We start from the raw sequence: 19,604 nt of genomic DNA on the forward strand, positions 1-19,604 counted from the left end.
TGACCCTGATTTAGCTTTGTGGACTTTTAGCTAAGTTAATAAACCTGCTCCATTTGGATCTAGCCGTATGCCTGTTCTTGTGACACTAAGTTTACAAGAATTAATGTTGATCAGTAAATGTCTATCAACAAATAAACAATGCCTGCCATTGATGGTAGGCACACAGTATCTATCTTAGACTAAAAAAGGGCATAAGTGTTAAGACTGGAGACAAACAAGCAAAAATGTTGAACAAAAAAATCCTTACAGATGAAGAAAAAAACATGAGATAAAACAGACAATTACTTTTTTTTTTAATAGAAAAGTAAGATTGATGTAATTTTTGATCAGTGCTTTTAATGGGAGTTTTCTCCTATGCATAATCTGAGCAAACAGACCAGAAAGAGTTAATCCCAATCCCAACAGTGTCTTCAACAATATGAGTGGAACATTTTCCCCTGAAAATACTATAACTTTTACTATTCTGGATGTAAATTAATTAAAAAGTTACTGTTTGTAAAACACTTAATTTTCAAATTAAAAGGTTTGGTTTGCCTTCTTTTTTAACTTTTTTGATTAATTTTTACACAAGAAAATTGTGACATTGTATAAGTTCTGCCATTTGCACTTATTTTAGTTTGTTTTATGTGACAACAGTGTGGAGGCATCCTAAGGGGGGGCACACTTTTTCATTATCTTTTTTATGCTCAATACTTTACAGTGAACTCAGAATCGATAATTCCTTCAGCTGCATTTTTTTCTTTCCCAACTTACAAACCAGACCAGAGTAAAAGTACAATGTTCGGAAAGAAACAAGCTTTCCAGAATATTCTGGATGATTCTTATGGTGGGAACATATATGTGAACACTGACTCTTTAAACAAAATGCGTTAATTGAGTGTTGCTGCTCCGACTGACCTCAGCTGGACCATTTGAGTGTAAACAGAACCTGCTTAAGTTACTCTAAAAATGTGAATTCTGTTAAATTCTGTGATTTTATTTTGCTAATTTTTTCGCTCATCCTAGTTTTTCAGGAGTGGGGTCATATTTTCTTTCTGTTACTCTCAATCCAAACTTGTTTGGACTTTGTAAAAAAAAAAAAAAACAACAGAAAAAACAAAATGAATCCATATAGTTGGCCTCTTATAAAATGATAAAGTGTTCTGAACCAATTTAAGCTTGTAAATTGTCCTTTTAACACGGAAAATACAGTAGTTTTCAAGGTCATTAAAAATGAGCTAGTAATTTATTGAGTGTATTTCTGAGCATTGTAAATAATTAAAAGAAATCAGAGATGCTGGATTAGGAAAAAATAGTTTTACTTTTTTTATTTTTTTTTTATTCGATCATTAATTAAAAATTAAGACGGAGTTTTAGGGCCAGTTTACAAAAAACAAAAACAATTATTTACGACTTTTAGGTCGTAAATTTACGAGAAAAATGTCACAGATTAATGAGGAAAAAACACCAAAGTTCTCTGTTTATTGGAGCCTAGCTTTAAGATGAAATATATGGAGCTTTTTGTGAAGCTTTATTTCTGGATGGGTTTAAAAAACTAAGAGATTCTGAACCTTTTGGCGACTCAAAATAAGATTATTTTCAGTGAAGCCGGCTTTCCGGTCAGGAAAGCTGATTTCATCTGTAAAATAAGGAGCTCAGAGAGACATTTGGGTGTAGAGAACCGCCGCAGCCTTTATTCTCCTTTTCATTCACAAACCCTGAAGTTCATTTGTCACCTTACATCATGAACCTGTCATCCAAACACCAATGCAGAAGTGAACAGTGTTACAAACGCCCCTCCTCCAGAGGAAACGTCCGGTTTCAACACAAAACAATAAAGAGGAATGAAAAAAGTCTGTTGTATTATCATTAGAATGTTGAAAATGCCAAAAAGTGCTCCTCCTCAGACGGAAGCATCACAGAAACGTAGAGATCTGTTTTTTGGTGGAGGAAGAAAGGATTTAAGTGGAAAGCTGCAGGGATACCGACGGCTTCATCGGGCTGCAGAGATCCTGCAAACCAACCATCAAGACATAAAACATTAATAAATCATAAATCAAACAAATGAGCTTCCAAACATTTGGAACGTTATCAATAAACATTCAGCTCACCTGTTAAACTAAGTTAAGTCGGTCTGCTCTGCTGCTGCGCGGCGTTCACTTGCTGCTCTGTATGCTCACTTCCACTTTAATCTCGTAAAATTAAAAGTTTTATTCTCGTAAATCTACGATTTAAAATCTTGCAATTTTACTTTTTTTGGTGGCCCTAAAACTCCGTCGTTAAAACTACAGTTTGTATTTTCTTTTTTTTTTTCAAAGATAACTAAGGTTTTGTGGAACTGTGCTTTCCTGTTATGGACACCTTAAATTAAGCTGTGTCTACACATCCTACTGAACATTACTATAGCGTGACTCCGTTTTGAAAGAACAAAGCGTCAGGTTTAGAGGGTTCCGAAAAGTTTTCCCTCTTTAACCTTAACAACCGCCTGGCCCTAACAGCATCTTCCTTTCAGATGTTGCACGTGCGAGGAATATTTCCTGGGGACTCTTTAAAAGTTAAAAAGCACTGACATCAGAAAACGCGTGTTCAAGGACAAAGTGGATGTGGCTTCCAGCCAAGCACACTGCACAGCAGACTTGCTCTAACTTCCACAGACAAGGAGGGAACAAACAGAGGTGGCTGGGCGTGAATAGTAATCAGCAGCAATCCCTTTCAGAAGGCCAGTGGCCTGGTAGGAAAAGTAACTGAAGTGGGAAGGTAAGTCACCGTGTATTGGGGGGGGCAGAAAAAAACATAGCATACACAAAACCTTTCATGCATGAAACATCCTCAAAACCAGCCTCACATTAATCATTCTGTCTATGTTAACATCAAGTGCATTAATCATTAATAAATTAGGGATGGGGTGATGAGAGCATGACTCAACCCAAGTGAGGAGTTGTTGTTGTTTTTTTTTTTACTAAAGTTGTTAAACATCTATTTTGGATTTTTATGATCAATCCAACTCACAGGGCGTTTGGTTAACTTCTGCAGAGCAAACACGCTGGGTTGTGGATCTGCCCTACTAAGAGGTTCTTTAGGGACAAATCGTGAGAGGAGGTAAGGGTTGAAAAACGTTAATTACCCACTCAGAAGTTTTATCTTACTCGCCCATGGCCAAAGTCCATATCCAGTTCTCACTATTGGCAGAAAATCCCGTGCAGGAAAAATGCAATTTTCCCTAATTTAGTGTTCGTGCTGGCTTCGTGAAATTTAAGGAGACCAGTTTTTAGGTTCTGGCAGGAGAAAAGAGCAAAATTAGTTTTAGTTTTGAATCCAGTTTGTGACAGAAGGAAGGCCTTGATGTTCATCTGATGACATTGGTGGTACAGCAGGAGAAACGGAAGAAGTAATTAAAAAATGCTGATGTATTGAAGGGTTAATATCCTTCTTTTTAGGATCCACTCTGAGGTTTTTGATGTTTTTAACAAGTTCTTGTGGCTTTTTCTCATGATGGAGGACATATATTAAGAAAACTGAACTTAAAATTGCATTTCTGAGTATTTCTTTGTTCTACTTATGTGAGTCAGGAGCACACACAAAAAATGCAGTTGGAAAATGATTCGCTGAATTTTATTTGGGCAAAAAACTGCATAGTCATTATTAAAAGACAATTGTGAACCCCTTTAAAATATATCAAAAAACTGCAGAAGTAAAAGTTTATGTTTGCTTAGGAACCTCAGCTTTGGCGACATGTTCCAAAAATGCGATAAATGGAACTTTTGCCCTGTTGCAATTAAAAAAAAAGCTATTAGATTCCCTGTTTCTAATAAACTTCATTTTCCTCTTCAGTTAGAAGAAATGTTTTGTCAAACAAAAGCATGAAATCTGCAGGTAGCAAAGTTGGGATTGCAAAATTCTCAAGACTTGAACCTCCTCTCAAATGGTGCTAATATATTTTGTACACAAAGATTTTGAACAGAAAAGGTGTCAAAGGGAAAATCTGCCAGTCTTACCAAAAAATATTGTCCGTCCAGCAATGTGACCCAAGCTTTAGCTCAGGTAGTTTGACATTTTTAGGATCATAAACCCTAAACCCTTGTGCTATCCTAGGCACTTTAACATTGGGAGTTGGGTCATCTAGACCCACTAGACAGTGCTCTGAACCTTTTTTCTTCAATGATTTGTGATCTTCACTGGTGTCTATGGATTACATGAAATCGTTCCCCCTTTATCCACCTTTGTCATGGTAGGGAGAACACGTCAATGTAAGGGTGGGGTCATAGGATAGAATAAGGGATTATACATGAAAAAAAGTACACTTATGATGCATGTATGATATAATACATATATATAGACTGAATTTTAGCTCCAAAGACTTAACTAAAGTTCCTCAATTCTAGGAAATGGGGCTGCATAGTTTTCCTTGCTCAACAAAACCCACTTTAATTACTGTTATCAGGCCTTTGTGGGTCTCCATGGTGGCCTGAGTCATTTTTGCCTGTTCATACAAATCATGCAGAACCGTGGACCGGGGGATCCATGAGTGGGGCACTTTGGCCCTAACAGTTTGCACGTTTGGGGCTCTAATGTAGCTCACCTGTGGTGTTTCGTTATGCATCATAGGATTAGGAACGGTTTGTGTATTCGGATGGTGTTTGAAAAGCATTAGCAAATGCCTGCCCAATTAATTACTGCATCCACCATTGAGACTACTTTTGTTTGATTAATGCTATTTAGGGAGTAATAGCTACAGGTTGGACGGTAAAAGTTCACCTTTTAAATCCACATTGTTTTTTTTGTTTTTTTTACAATGAAAGATTTCTGGAGAGGTGATCTTGTGCAGAAGACATAAACTGCAGATCGCCTTGCATGACCTGCGGTGGCAAGTAAACCACTGCAGTACAGTGCAGGACCCAAAATGCAGGAGATCAGGCTTTTGTCAGAAATATAAACACAACAAAACAAGAAAATATGACAGGAAAAGAAACTATAGAGTACATTTCTCAACGTACCTATTCCCAAAATGGTGGACCTCAGATGCTTTATCCCATTACAACATTTATAAGGGGACCAGTGGGGTGTCAGAACAAAAGCAAACCAAAACACTGTCCAAGTCCTTGCACCTAAACAAAGATGCACCATTACAATCTCAGGAAAAGGACATGAAAATAAGCTGCCTCCTTGACCCTTCCCAGTGATAGGAAACACAAAGAGGAACAGTCCCCACGAACCTTCCTAGTGACAGAAAACATGAAGAGGAGCAACTCTTCTCTGGGATTAAAAACATGAATAAAAAGGCAAACTGGCAATCATCATCAGGGACAGGACACATGCCCCAGCAACCCTCCTCAGCCACAGAAAAAAGCAGAGCTGTGGCCCTGGAAACCCCCCAAAGAATGGATGTGACATGGCATGACTTGAACAGGGGTGCTGGAAAACCTTGCTCTGGTGTGACGTGACATGACATGGACTGGACTGGACTGCAGCGAAGAATCTCCTTCGGGGCCCAGGTTGGTCAGGTCATTCTTCAGTAACAGGTCCCAGGTTTGGGCAGACACTGACATTTTACAAATGTGATAAAAACCATAAAGCAAATTGAGAAATAAAAAGTGTGACATAAGACATGACTTAAAATATGAAAGCTGTAGATGCTTATGAACCTGAATCATGTGACTGACAGGGAGAATGACACGGGACACAACAAAAGCCAAGGAAATATAAACAAAGAGTACCCAAAATTATTAGGTGCCATCATTCTGACATACATACAGGTATATAATCCTCACACACATACATCTTCATTACAAAATGGAAGTAGGTTTTGGTGGGAACGGATGTAAATATGAAAATGGAAAAAAATTATGTCTTACATACAAAACCATTAAATTGAGTCAAAAATAAACCCCATTTTTTTATACTACAAATCCTTTGGTTTCATATTCTGTACGACATAAACTCACCTTAACAGCTTAGAAAGTTTTTTTTCCCACATTAACAGTGACAGCAGCTATTTGCCAATAGACCAGAAAAAAAAAAAAAACTCGTGGGAGGAGGAGAGCTCGAGAGCTGCCAACGACAGCATTTTGACAGAGGATGCTCACTGCATTCCAGGGGGATTCATTATTTATGCATTAGCGACGTGAAACTAATTGCATTCATCACCAGCTCACAGGAGCCCACAGAGCTGACATGCAATTTCAGTTTAACACAGTGCCATTTGCACACACAGTAATAAATGCTGCAAACAAAGCTTCATATGCTGATGGTATGGAGTCAAAAGATCTAAAATTGACTCTCTGTGCCTCAATGTTGTCCGCAACTGCCCCAAAGCGTTCTCATTATTATTCTGCAGTTCAAACACTTCAAAGTGGAAGACGTTGCCCTTGTTTGCTCAAATAACAAAAATCCAGCAAAAAAAAAAATTATACTTTGGCAATTTTGGCAACATCAGTATCACAAATTTGGCCAATGAGTGAAAGTCGTACCCTTATATCTTTTCCAAACTAGTGGCCCAAAGCTTCATCTGAGCAGTACAGCAGACTGTGTCTGGCAAAGCACATTGAAAAACTGAGGAAAAAAAGTAAAGGACAATAGGATGAAATGTGCTGGCTCCAGATGGGAGCATGTTTGGCTCTGTGTTTTCTCCCCTCTGTTCTGCACTCTGTGCCAGCTTCCCCACCATCCTGCCCAAGTTTCCCTCCTTGTCTCGTCTCCCCCCCGGTTGTCATTCCGCCGCTTTCAGCTCTCCCCTTCCTTGGCGCACAATCTAATCGAGGCAGCTTCTGTCCACTTTGAACCGCGGGGCCCTTGATCCGCTGCACTTAGGACCACTCCGCTCGACTGGAGTTTGACTTTGATCTCTTAGAGGTTCAAGCAAAACGATGGGTGGCAGCACAATGGCTGGTCTTCTCCCTCATCAGACTCCACCAGGCAGATTCGCTCTGCTCACAAGGGTAGGTAAGACCCCAGGCCTGATGAGCAGATTTCTTCAACTTCCACTCTCCAAGTCACGTATAAATGAATATAAGTAAAAAAAAGAAGCAGAGCAGGGAATAGGGAGCATCCCGGATTCGAACCCTGGTTTCACGGACGGAAGGCACCGCAAGCCAGCACGAGGTAAACTGACCCCTGATTGATTTTATTTAATTGTCATGCACTAATGTGCCCAGCTCACACGGGCTTATATGACACTGAAAGACAAAATACATAAAACATATAGAAACATGCCCATCACAAAAATCCAAAAATCCCCCTAGTCAGTAGCAGTTGTATGAGTCAGCCCTTAATAGAAGTTCATATTGAAATTGGAGACACTTTTGGCAGATTCAAGTATTTTCAAAGCAAACGAATGGCAATTTACCCTTTTTACACCAGATCTCTAGCTCTGGCGAAGTTGACATTGTTTTGACATAAGGATTCAAATGTCTGCGCAAAATAGCATAAATAATCAATGTGGAGTGCTTATGCAACCAATCAGCTGACTCTGTCATGGAGACAAGTGACTGTACACAAGTTATGTGTTGCGTATTGATAAATTAGCTGATTCTCGCTGATCGTGTGAACGGTTGAGGACTCACGTTTGTCCAAACAATGTCAACACTGGAGTTAAAGCTCTGATGTTAAACGGTTGATACATCTTTAAAAGCAACCTTCCTTATGTCTGTTTTTTGTTGTTGTTGTAGTTGTCCTAGCTTACAGGTGCCAAAACCATGCACACTGTTTTTTTTTCTGCCTGAAAATTATTCTATAATGATGATAAATTCATTTTTTTGGGCAAAAAAGAGATTTTTCACTTTGTCTTGTGTTTTCACTTCAGGTGACCATCATTGACAAAAGGTCAATTAGTTGTAATTGTCAATCAAAAATGTTGAAGCATAATTTAAATGGTGGACAATACAGTGTAAAAACGTTCTGTCAAAATATTGGCGAGCTGTCGAAGAAACTTCCCACTGAATATTTGTGCAAACAAAAACAAAAAAACGTGAGGTTTCCTGCTTAAAGGCTGCATTGTTATGAGACAAGCCTGAGATTGGAGAAACTGTCACCACCTCTGTGAGGATCAGCATGTACACCACACACTGGAAGAGTGTGACTTTAACATCGGGGGGGGGGGGACCCCTCAGGAGACATGAGCCGTGTTTGTCACCAGATATCTGCTCTTCTAAAGCTACCCTCACACCAGGCAATAAAAAGTCTATGTAAATGCGCACATATGCGCGTTTTGGGCTTCTACGTTCACGCCTCGCTACACACATTTTAAATCTGTTTTTGGGCTCTACGTACAAATTGTGCAACAATTAAAACCGTGTTGAAAGTTAAACCAGTTGAACTTTGACCAATCAGGGATTCCGATACGGGTAACGACAACCGGTTGAAAACTGATCAAGAAGGAGAAATTAATAATTGCAGTTTGTGCCTCACTGGAATTACATGACAACAAGACTGTCATATATTGGAATAGAGCTGTGAAAGAAAAGGCCTGGAGCAAGATTCCCGAGATCTGTACCGCTATGACATTTCATACAAAGCCTCTTGCAGCTGTGATTGTGACAGTCCAGTGTGAACACCATACGCTAAATTTGCGTAAAAAAACCCACATTCAGTGCATTCTTGAACCACATGACTGGTTTTAGCATTAAGGTATTGAAAGTGCTTTACGCTAAAATCTTATTATTGTAGTCCTGATGAAATCAAAACATGATGATGAAATCAGTCGCATGGATCATCCCACCTCTCTAACTTTAGGTCAGCAATCACTGTGATTAAAAATTCCTCACTATATTGTTTACCTTTTACCTAACAATAATTATTCAGGCAAATTGTTGTGGAAGTGCTAAATTGTTGTGTTGCTGGTTTGAAACTGATGAAGGCCAGAGAATAATCAAAAAATAAATCAAAAAGCAGCTCTTTGTGTTTATATTTTTCAAAGAATAAATCTCTCAGGACTGAAGCTTAAAAAGATGCGGGAGAAGATGCTGTGCAAGAAAAAAAGCCCTTTTGCTAAATTCTTACTTTTGCATTGTTTATCTCTTCAACAAAATCAGGCTAATTGCAAATAATTGGCTTCACAAAACATCTGAACCAGTGGAGATGAATTGAAGCCACATTAGCTATTCTTTTTGATTTTGGCATACGGAATGTCCTGATCCAAGATGTTTGGTGCAGCTGGACTAATGACTAATGGATGAGCGATGTTTTGACCTCTGGAGTTCATTCACCTCGTCCAAAGTTTTTATCATTGGTAAAATGGAAGGTAAAAGAAGAACCAACAACACAATGAATATATGCAAATAGTAAAAATGATTTTGTTGATAGAAACAGTTTATTAGAAAAGTAGGACAAAACAAAGAATTTGCTCATTGGGACTTAATCAGGTTTTTGACCTCTAAAAAATGAGGTTTTTATGTAACATCTAAGCTGCAGGCACACTATGATGTGATTATACAAATCCAGATTTGCTGTCTTTAAAGAGGAAGCCTATATGCCTCAAGCATGGTACATTTGATACACATTTAAGAATGTGGGTTTAGCTCATGGTGTTCACACTGGACAAGCAGGGAGCGGCTTCTCTTTCTTTTTCTACAGTTTACTTTTTTATTCACAGCTCTATCAGGTCTCCACTGCACTTCCCCATTCCTGGTGTGCCCTGGAAGCAAAACCACTGAGAGGAAGAACACAATAGTTGTCTGAAAGCTGCTTTAAGTAATTTGGAGCGGATGAATTTTGTTTTTATTAATCAAAAAATCTTGTTTTAAGAAAGCCCTGTTACCTTTTGCTCTCCTGTGATAAGAACAACTTAGTCATTACATTTTTAACCATGGGAGGACATTAAGAAAGTAGATTACATTTTATGTTTAATGCATGAAAAGTTTTTTTTTATGGATGTTACGCCTTACGTAAACAGCATTTTCAAACTATTTAGAATCAAAATGTAAAAATATTTTTTTGTAAAAGCCTTGCTGCTTATAAGCACAATGACAAGAGAAAACTCTATGTACAGTATTCAAAATTGTTCTCAGTATTTTTTACACCTTATTTCAAGCCCTTGTGCCGTTCATATTAAGAAACTGCACGCACAGGCCACAGGACCTTTAGCCGCCATTTTGTGACAAAGTGTGAAATTTGGAGATTTTCACATTTTCCCTCATTATGGGAAAAGAAAACCTTTGTTTGCGCGATTGTTGCAGAATTTCACACACATGCCGCCAGCTGAAGTCTACAACCACTACTAAAGTTTTGTTGACTTTTGACCTCAGGAAAAGAACACAGTCTTGAACAATATTTGAAAAAAGTTACAGCTACAAATTTGAACACCTCCAAAAAGTTTTAGATCTATTTCCTCAAGCATCACAAGGAGGAGATTTGGAAATACAAACTAGAAGCTGTAGATGTTGAACTGCATTAATGTGGCAAGCTCACAAAAGTGATGTTCCCCTTTTGCTCGCACTTAATTGTCACAGAATAATGTGACAATTTAATACATTAATTTGTGGCTTAAGATGATCAAAATGATACAAAACATAATATGAATGTGGGCGTGGTTAAGAAAAAATCTCAGTTGCCAAGGAAGTCAAAAAATTGACCTTTGCAAATTCTTCTAAAAATTCCATATGACCGTTTGTCACGCCCTGCAACCAAAAAGTTTTTTTGCTCTGGAGATAAAACCAGCAAGTGAGGGTGGGTCAGGAGGGGGTGATAAGGGTGGGGTGGACAGCACTCACTCATGCCTTTAACTTTTTTCATTTTACTTTATTTAATTATACTTTCACTAAGGAGCCATGGATGTTTTTGAAGCGGCAAAGAAATCTAGAGTAATTATTGATCATCTAGTCATACATTAGACTAGAGGAAAAAAGCTCAAGTTCACTGCATGAAAAAAACTAAAGTAGGTCCGAGAAGAGTGTGTGCTCTTGTTTCTTGTGTGTCAGTCTGCGGTTCGTGGGGTGTCTCAGCGGCGACTGGAAGAGGTCTGGATCCTTATCTGTTAAGGAGAAGTGAAGCATAGGGTTTCCCTCTTGTCAGCATGTTTTTTTTTTTTTTTTACAGCAGCAGACAGTAAGTGAGGCAGCTGTCATTGGCTCTAAGCCTGATGGGCCGGCCTCTCGTCGTAATGTGTAATAAATAGTTAACGTTGCTCCAGCTACACCCTGATCCAACTCCAGCAGAGGCCGGGGTTCAGTCAGCCCCATGAATAAAACATGCCCTGCGTTATTTGCCCAAGGGGGTATGTTATCCAAATTGCAGATATATACATGGCGAGGAATGTCTGCTTAATGATGTCTCAAAGCGTTTTAAACCACCTTGTGGGTTTAGACTTGAGTTTTCTTTTTTAGTCCTTTGTGAGGTTTTTGTGATACAACATTTCAAGTCACAAAATAGTAAAAGTTATAGAGTTAGATGCAAATAGCTGCGTGTGCGGTTGGTAGTCGGTGGGTCTCTTTAAAGTTTCACGCGCCCAGCAGCAAGGTAAATGAATTGAGTGATGTAGGTTTATTGATCTATTGATTTCAAAGCCCTGTGGTGATGGAAATTCTCCGCACTCTTTAAATTGTGTGGAGCAAAGACTAATCTTCCAATTGAATCTGGAAGAGGGCGCTGTGAATGGATTTAGCCGAGAAAGAAATTCCTAATGACTTTGCTGTGAGTATTGCATTATGAGATATGTATGAGTACGCTGTGTGCTCACAGGGATAGTATTAAAAGCACACTGCATTCATTTAATTTCTACTTTGTGTGTGTGTGTGTGTGTGTGTGAACCCTGTTTGTTTCTCTGTGATGCCAGAAAACGAAAAAGCTTTTGATATTGGTTCAAATTCTCATTTGCATGAGATCACCACATGTAAAAACTAATCGGAACTGAAAAATATAAAGAACTTGACACTGGTTTTAATGTTTCCATTTTCTATGTTAATTTCATTTGAAATTATTTCATTTTGCTATTTCTGCCAGCTCTTTGCTCAGATAGAAATACTCTGGTTGTCCACAAAACTGTTGGATTGTCGGAAACTTCCAAGTAAACTAGGTGGACTTTGTGTACTGTATTATTTATAACAGAGAAAGCTTGGTTTACCTTCTCAGATGTGAAAGTTACAATTTTAGCTTTTCAATATAGGGCTTTTTTCCAGACATACCATTACTTACCACGGGTGGTCGTGGTGCAGTGGTGCAGTGGTAGGGCGGTCGACCCATCATTGTAAGATTGCAAGTTCAATTCCCGGTGTACACCCATGTGTCGAAGTGTCCTTGGGCAAGACACTGAACCCCATCTTGCCTCTGGTGGTAGGTTGGTCCCAGTGTACGGCAGCAGAGCCCCCACCAGTGTGTGACTGGGTGAATGGGTCTGTGATTGCAAAGCGCCTTGGGCCTTGTAGGTAGAAAAGCGCTAGATAAGTATACAGTGTTTACCCCATTTAACTTTTGTTTAGTTTGAGTTAAAAAAAAATTGTAAGTAACATGGACAATAAAAGGTGGAGTCTTGGAAACTGGAAAGTGCAGAGGTTGCTCTTTATCCCTTATGCTATCCTAGGCACTTGAACATTGGGAGTGACAGTGCGCTGAACCTTTTTTCTTCAATGATTTGTGAACCTCACTGGTGTCCATGGATTACATTAAATCTTTCCACCTTTATCATGGTAGGGAGAACACGTTAATTAGGTCATCTAAGATAGCACAAGGGTTAAATTGACCACTACCTGTATTTCCTTCCTGTTGAAATGTCAAGTTTCTGACCATCGGCTGTCACAGACTTTGAGATACACCTCATGGATCCTCTACTTCTGGTCTACGGATATTAAGGTGCTCCTTCCTGCTGAATCATATCTGGACTATAAGTCCCTTCTCACCTTCTGAAAGTCTTGAGGTCTCACCCACGTTGACCTTTTCTCCTACAAAGGAGCAACACGGTATCCTGCTTTTCTCATCTAGTGAATTAAAGACTCTATCTCCTATGGTTGTCATTCTGTCCTGTCCATCTGGCTCGCACAAAGGACATCATGAACTAATGATGAATTTTGCCACAGAGCTGCTTTTTTGACCAGGGAGTTTTTAAAATGGCCAAGAGTCTGCTGAAAAACCCCCCAGTCAGATTCATTATAGTTTAATATTGCTTTAAAACTGAAACAAAAAACCCCCGAAGGAAATCATACTTACAATTAATGGGATGTGCGTTTAACAGCATAAAATATCCATCCATCCACTTTCCAAATAATCTGTATGATAATTTCGAGGGTTGCTGGAGCCTATCCAGGCAACAGGTGGGCGTGGGTGGGGTACATCCTGGAGAGTTCTGGAGAGATGTTGCAGGAAACAGAAATATCAATGATTTTGTTTTACTAAAACCATACAAATAAACCAAACCAAACAAACAAATGAATGAATCTTCCTAGATTTCCACGTACAATCTAAAAAAAAGACATTTAAGAGCGATGCCTAATACACTGCCATATACACATCTGTCAAGAACAATTGATCAAGAGAATTTCTCTCTGACCCAGCATTAGTCTGACATATTCACACGAACGCTCCTATTATTTTTCTTTTTCATGCATTGCAATTCCTCCCAGGAACATCGCATTACACACATGTCATGCAGCATCATTATGTTCAGAACATGTAACCACTAATTGCTGGCAAACATTTCAAAATCAAAGCACGAGTACCTTTCCACCTGTCACAGGTCGAGTGAAATTCAAACTGACAAGCCGCCGTGACGTTCCAAGGATTAATGTGCAGAGACAGAGGCAACAGAAATAACTCTGAGGGACAAAACAAAGATGAATATGTTTGAGATGCAGCTGCTCAATATCGGCTGTCTTGGATTGAGCAGAAAAGGAACCAAATAAAAAGCTTAAAAAGAGGTTCAAATCCACACAAGTGTAAGGATAGAAGCAAATATAAACACTTTGAGTGTTTGTCAGGATGTTTTAGAAAAACTGCAGCCTGAAGCAGTAACATCACATTCTTGGATGGGTTAAAGAGGGTCTATCTGTCTTAGCTCTCATATTTTGTTTTCAAGTGTGAAAATGGGTCAATTGAGACCCAAACACAATATAGTTAAATAATGGAAGAAAACACCTTCCCTGCATTTATGAACCAAACTAACAACAAGGGTTTGATGATCAAACATTTAGAATCTGAAGGCCATGTCACACAGCAACTGCGTACATTTTGTGCTTTGTCCACGTAAGAAATTTCGGTCTTTCGTGATGCATGCGTGATACGTAATTCAGAAGTGTTTCTTGCTTTCGTCATACATCAATTTGCTCAAATGCCTGTTGAGGGTTTCGGCCAACGTGGCTTTACGTGAATTCAGTTTTGAGCTGTTCAAAATCTTTTGTCCGATGAGAATTAGGTTTTTTTTTTGTGCATATTTTACATAGTTTACACGCAATTATTGTGTAAACTAATACAATCGTGCATGATTTTTCCAAGATGCGTACGCAAAAATGTGGCTTTCCACAACTGTTTCACCTATTTCCAATGGACTTTTCACGCATGTAACTTTTATATGACGTATACGATACACATTTCACATTCAAATGACATAACTGACGCATGAATCGCCAATGGTTTGCATATAAACAGCACAGTCATGGTTTTAACAGGGTTCCTTCGCGACAAATCTGTGAAAAATTCACCTGAAGACCACAACTTTTCTCACTTTTTCCACGTGTATTCACGTATGACCAACTTTCATCCATGCAATATGTGCAAAATGTATGTAGTGACTGTGTGACGTGACCTTGAGGAGGACAGACAAGAGAAATAAAGAAGTGTACAACAGAAAAAGGGGTAATTGCACATTAAATAGTAGCCATCTGCACACCTCTCAGTTACTGTGTTTTCTTTAAGCCCCCCCCTTTGTGCTGGCATTTGATGGTTCGCCAGCTCCATCTGAGTACTCAGGACAAATCCAGAAACAACCAGATGTGACCTCGACCCCCTCAGAGTATGGATGTCATCACCGCAAAACACGCCAAGGCTGCCAGGCCTGCACCTCTTGAAGATGCGAGGACGGGACTGGGAACTCTCACTCATTATTTTAGGTGTTTTTTGAAGCTAAAGGAAGTAACTACCGAATACTAGTAGAAGACAAAGGCAAAGAGGAGGTAGATGGTTGTAGAAAAGGGTGCATCCTGCCTCTTTCATGGTGCCTTCTGGACATCCCTCATCATATCTACCAGTTCGAAGAATTTTGAGCGCCCATTTGACTGGAGTATTGTCTTGTCTTTAGGTTTTCTTACTTAATCACAATTGGTTTAAGTTAGTTGACTAAACAGTTACCCACCCTGACTATACTTAGTTCCACAATTTCCATTATTTACATATTTATTTTTCTAGAATGCATTAGATTCAAACAATTTGTTCAGCTAGGCACATAGGAATATTTATTTCTACGTTGTCATGATGGTGTTCACTTATATGCAGCTTTTCTACTTTACTTGAAGGCCCAAAGTGCTACAGTCACAGTCCCACTCACGCATGCACACACACACACAGTCACACACCGACGGCGGCTCCGCTGCCCAACACTAGCGCCAAACTGTCACCAGCAGGAGCAATGCGGGGTTCAGTGTCTTTCCCAAGGACACATTGACACATGGCAAATAGTAACCAAACATGGGTCAACATGCAGTTTTACCTTTATATGTTGCAGTTTTCCTTCCGTTTGTTTTTTCATTGAATTTTGTTTTCAGTTTTTCCCTTTTTTTAAAAAATTAAAAAACTGTTTCAAGAAATCTAATCACAATTTTTTGAAAAATCGATCAGGACTTTGAGTCAACGGATTCAAATGTTGACGTTAAATCTAGAAAAATGGAAAATATCCTGGCCTGAGTAAACAGTTATTGCAAAAGTTAATCATCATCCAAAATGTAGTGTTTCTGTAAAACAAAATCATTAGTTTTTTCAAAAATGTTGTAAAATACATGAGTTTTAGATATGGAACTGTGGGTTTTCAGTAGGATTTGTGATAACATGTTGACATTAGCTGATTTAAATAAGGGACGGAAACAATTCCAGCAAAAAAGAAAAAAAAAAAGAAATTGCTAAAAAGTTTGAGTCTAAACATGTCTTTTCCAAACAGACTGTCGGCCTTTAAGCTTCTAAAATTCTGACCTTTTAATAGGTCTGAAGAACATCTGTCTAATGTTTCAATATTGGTGCAATCAGTGCATCAGGGTTTCGGGTTTTTTGGAATTGGCCTTCTGGTGTCTGAAATATTACCTGACACGTCTCTTCTACACATCAGCCTCTGAATTGAGAGGGGAAAAAAAAAAAACAATGTAAATTTCTGTTTCACTTCTGGCTTTTCCCACATCGACAGTAATTATGCTGCTTACTCTCAAGTTCATTGACTCATGAATTTGCATCGGAACATCTGTCGGATTCATGAATATGTAGAGTGCCTGCATATTTTAATGAGTAGGTGACAGTGTTTTGATGATTTTACCATTGCAAATTAACTGGCTTTTTTTTTCTTTTTTAAATTTCGCACGTACAAAACTGATGATTATTACTTTTTCAAGTTGCTAAGATTTCCTAAATGTACAATTCCAAGCATTAAATTGAAAAGCTAATGTTTTAGTTTCTTTATGTGGAAAATTCCCAAGGGTAATCCCAGGATAATGCATCATGATTGTAAGATTTGAAATTCGATTTCCACTTTTGTTTTGTGGAAACTCCAAAGTTTTTGACTTGCAGAGAATCGAAGGGCGGCGTACTCCAGCTAGTTCTATAGCTCCCTGCCTCCTAAAAACAAACCGAGCCTTTATGTTAATGCCAGGGTCAAGGGGGACCGCTGGCCCCCGGCAGAAAACTATGCTCCACAATTTAGGGGTCGATATAAGTGTCCTTATTGACAAAGACTCACAAATCATCGATACAAGCTTCTTTAAGCAAAAATAACAAAGCAAAATGTTTGAATAAAATAAAAATAAAACCCGGGTGTTTTGCTAACCTTCCAATGCCCCCCCCCATATAAAATGTTCCATCTCTGCCCCTGGTTGATGCCTCTGTTTAGTGACTATATTTATTTAACCAAATTAATTAGAACATTTTGATGTTTTTTTGTCTTTTTGATTATTTTTTCACTTAATTGGGGGTGTGGTCATTTTCACTTGTCACATGACCATCTGGTTCTTTTTTTTCTCTACATTTTAAAGTAGAAGATATGAGAGTTATCCAAAGATCTTTTTTTTTTCAACATAAAAAAAAGGATCTATATTACATTAAATGAGCCCTAGAATACAACATTTTATGTCTAATCCACTTTTTGCTATGTCTTATTGATAGGAATGTGTTATTTTCTTACTGTATGTTAATCCATCCTTCAGTAGGCTCTGTTGAGATAATAATTAACTCATTTTCCTTCAATCTTCAGTGTGGGCTTTGACTGTCCATGATTTCTTCTTTAAACAAAGCACTTCACTCATGTGTCACACTTCTCTTCCTGCTTTCTGTGACCATCCTTTCATGCCTCCATCCCTCCATCCAAGGCATCTGTCCAGTAACTGCTATCAGCAGAAAGCATGGCCTCAATTCTGAAAGTGGATAATCACTACAACTTTGTTAACAATTCCACAATGACTTAAGATGGGATTCTGTCATTAAGTCATTGTTCTTGGAAAAGTTTCCGTCTGAAAAAAAAAAAAGTAATTAAACTTCTGAAGCAGTCCATTAGCCTGTCAGCAATGGCCAAAAGTCTAAATTTGAAAACACTTTTTTTTGTACTCACACACTAATCTCGTGGATTCCCCAGCGCCTCGTACGAGGAGGTTAGGAGGCTGTTGAGCGCCATATGCTGTGTGTCATCACCCTAACCAGAGGCATGTGTCTAATGGTGTGTAGATAAATCTGCACGAGGCGGGAGCACAGATGTGCCTGTACCTGCTGCGGGGGTCTCAGTTGCTATGTGGATACTATTCTTCAAGGCTGAGACGGAGATGAAGAACAGGTGATCTTTTATCATCTTACTCATGGCTTACTCGCTCTATTTCCTTCTGTATTGGGTGAAATAGTTTGCAGTCTGCCCTCTTTGTTTCTCTCTCTGTTCAGGTTTTGGGAGACTTGATGGGGTGCGTGTGAGTACTTAAGTGCTGAGAGCGACCTCTCTGCAAACCAGCAGGTTCAATTACCATGAAGATTTCTTTGACATGCTGCTATAAGAGCATTGGAAGTTGAAACCAGCCAAAGCACCAAAGCTCAGACCTTGCTGGATGGGGCCGAGCCCAACCAGTGAAGGTAAAGTGATTTTTTGGGGGTTTTTTTTGGGGTGACAGGCTGTAGCTACCACTTATACAACATGCAAGTGTAAGTATAGTAAGGGAGGAATAGGTGGGACACGTCATACTCATTTTTCATTTTTTAGACCCCCCCCCCCTAATTTCTACACCCTGTGAAAGTGACATTTACATGTGGTCAGGAAGGGGCCAGCACTTGCTCTTTACTAATGACTAGAGTGTGGCGTAAGGGCACAATTCAACAGCATCACCTGTACATTATAGGTGCGTGCAACTTGCTATAGTCTTATGAATGCTTCATGATCCACCTTACCACAAGCACAAAAATACTTTCCATTTTCAATGATTTCCCTTGAAACCTCAAATTTAAGACACACCTGCACTCCTCTTAAGATGCAGTTACTCCTCTCTATGACCCTCCATGGTCCCTCACAGCCCCAAAACCTGCAGCACCCGTACGACTCCACCCCTGTGTAGAGTGTGAAAAAGAAGAGTCCCCTCCAAATGGATAAGGAGAAAATTAACCCATTTTATTCCCATTCAGGGTCACAGGGATGACAGAGCCTTCCTAGCTACTAAAGAGTGAAGGCAGGATAAACACTGGACAGTTCACCATACCATTGAAGAGGAATATAATCAGAAAAAAGTACTATGAGAAATTGGATTTATTAGTTTCATTTTTGTTTGCTTCAATATATCTTCATTATCCCCAAAAAAAACTGTAACACACCTTTCCTGGTTTTGTGTGCTAATCGTCCACACGTGTTTTTCTGTTAGTTAATTGTCCCACAGGATATTTATAATAAAACCTTTTTGTCATCAGTAAGTCCAATCATGAGGCTTAAAAGTCCAATATTTATCCCTGATTGACCAATGTTTTTTTAATAAAGGTTTACATAGAGACAATTTTGTTATTTCATTCTAGCTGATAAAATGAGTAAAAAAAAATTAAACAATTCGGTGTGTATTCCACATTTATGAATGGGAAATAAGGCACTTTAGGTTATCCACTGTAATGCCTTATTCACCACAACCTCTATAACTTATATTAGGAGTAAAATCGTAGGTTATTACAGTAGTTAGTAGCCTTTTACACAAGTGTAACAATAAAGTTTAGTTTATAATTTCCACAGAAAAAAAAATTGATACAAAGATTACAAAAGTAGGGTACCAAAATGGAACCCTGTGGTGCTCCGAGGTTTTGAAGTTCTATGCAAGCGCAAAAAAACAGTTTTAATAGATAAAACCATAGAGTCCCTGTGTTCCGGTCAGTTAAATGCTTTTAGTCTCTCAGTAGGCAGAAGCAGTGACCAGCAGGAATCTTGTCTTTAGGGGGCGGGGCCTCGGAGAGAGTGGTTGTGACTCAGGATGTGGAAAAGCTGCCTGCCAAGCAGCTTTGGCAGG

The 19,604-nt window shown here is 38.9% G+C and overlaps 1 long non-coding RNA gene across 1 annotated transcript; it reads right to left on the minus strand.

The window, feature by feature from the left end:
- Positions 1 to 10,639: 10,639 nt before the first annotated feature.
- LOC105357181 (uncharacterized) lies at positions 10,640 to 13,248 on the minus strand. Its single transcript, XR_002872863.2, has 3 exons — positions 13,111 to 13,248; positions 12,103 to 12,325; positions 10,640 to 10,942 (listed from the first exon to the last, which is right to left on the minus strand). It is a non-coding gene; the product is annotated as an uncharacterized LOC105357181 (long non-coding RNA).
- Between the last annotated feature and the right edge of the window lie 6,356 nt (positions 13,249 to 19,604).

Source organism: Oryzias latipes, chromosome 24, assembly GCF_053564925.1.
Source record: "Oryzias latipes strain Hd-rR chromosome 24, Olatipes_Hd-rR_3.1".
Classification (NCBI taxonomy): domain Eukaryota; kingdom Metazoa; phylum Chordata; class Actinopteri; order Beloniformes; family Adrianichthyidae; genus Oryzias; species Oryzias latipes.